This window comes from Uranotaenia lowii, chromosome 2 (genome assembly GCF_029784155.1).
Source record: "Uranotaenia lowii strain MFRU-FL chromosome 2, ASM2978415v1, whole genome shotgun sequence".
NCBI lineage: Eukaryota > Metazoa > Arthropoda > Insecta > Diptera > Culicidae > Uranotaenia > Uranotaenia lowii.
In genome coordinates this window covers 2,152,111-2,153,788 of record NC_073692.1, presented here as the reverse complement: position 1 = coordinate 2,153,788, position 1,678 = coordinate 2,152,111, and the positions used below count along the sequence as shown (strand labels likewise).

General features: G+C 25.8%; 1 protein-coding gene across 1 annotated transcript in view; it reads right to left on the bottom strand.

Annotated features, from left to right (window-relative positions):
• The window catches only part of LOC129746515 (tyramine receptor 1), a 29,318-nt gene extending 27,866 nt beyond the window's left edge, over positions 1–1,452 (bottom strand). The window contains exon 1 of the mRNA XM_055740191.1: positions 1,393–1,452. The gene's annotated coding sequence lies outside the window, so the exon portion shown is untranslated. The remainder of the gene's footprint in view (positions 1–1,392) is intronic.
• Between the last annotated feature and the right edge of the window lie 226 nt (positions 1,453–1,678).

The following is a 1,678-nucleotide window of genomic DNA, read 5'->3' as shown; positions in this document are numbered from 1 at the left end:
ACAAAAATGACAAAAATGACAAAAATGACAAAAATGACAAAAATGACAAAAATGACAAAAATGACAAAAATGACAAAAATGACAAAAATGACAAAAATGACAAAAATGACAAAAATGACAAAAATGACAAAAATGACAAAAATGACAAAAATGACAAAAATGACAAAAATGACAAAAATGACAAAAATGACAAAAATGACAAAAATGACAAAAATGACAAAAATGACAAAAATGACAAAAATGACAAAAATGACAAAAATGACAAAAATGACAAAAATGACAAAAATGACAAAAATGACAAAAATGACAAAAATGACAAAAATGACAAAAATGACAAAAATGACAAAAATGACAAAAATGACAAAAATGACAAAAATGACAAAAATGACAAAAATGACAAAAATGACAAAAATGACAAAAATGACAAAAATGACAAAAATGACAAAAATGACAAAAATGACAAAAATGACAAAAATGACAAAAATGACAAAAATGACAAAAATGACAAAAATGACAAAAATGACAAAAATGACAAAAATGACAAAAATGACAAAAATGACAAAAATGACAAAAATGACAAAAATGACAAAAATGACAAAAATGACAAAAATGACAAAAATGACAAAAATGACAAAAATGACAAAAATGACAAAAATGACAAAAATGACAAAAATGACAAAAATGACAAAAAAGGCAAAAATGACAAAAATGACAAAAATGACAAAAATGACAAAAATGACAAAAATGACAAAAATGACAAAAATGACAAAAATGACAATAATGACAAAAATGACAAAAATGACAAAAATGACAAAAATGACAAAAATGACAAAAATGACAAAAATGACAAAAATGACAAAAATGACAAAAATGACAAAAATGACAAAAATGACAAAAATGACAAAAATGACAAAAATGACAAAAATGACAAAAATGACAAAAATGACAAAAATGACAAAAATGACAAAAATGACAAAAATGACAAAAATGACAAAAATGACAAAAATGACAAAAATGACAAAAATGACAAAAATGACAAAAATGACAAAAATGACAAAAATGACAAAAATGACAAAAATGACAAAAATGACAAAAATGACAAAAATGACAAAAATGACAAAAATGGCTCATCACTCAACGTTATGTTGACGAAGTTGTTCATAAGCATGTTTGGACGTCTCAAAAACCGATATGAAGTCAGTTTACATGCGATTTTCACCGATGTTTTGTTCAAAATTTGATAAAAAATCAATACAAAAATTAGTGCCCAAGTCAGCGCTAGGTGTACACCTTGATAAAAAAATGAAATACTTAATGATTATTCAATTAATGGCAGTCGTATTTGATGGCAACGTATCATAAATACTTGAATTCACCGAACGCAACGCTTACCTTATTTGATTGCCTCAAATGATGTTCCGATTGTTTGTCCATTGTTGAAAAGTGTTTTTCCTGCAAAGTAAGAAAAAATAAGCTTAGTCGAATATCGTTTATCATGTCGTTTCCTAATTAACAAAAAAACAAAAAAATAAAATTTGAATGCTCTGAAAATTAGATTCTCAAAATTTCATCTCGTTCTCGAATGCGAATGATCCAATTTGGACAGTTCTAATCCCTTGGCTACATTTTTCCTTCCACTCGTATTCCAAAAACTTTGTACATAAAATGGTTTTTCGTT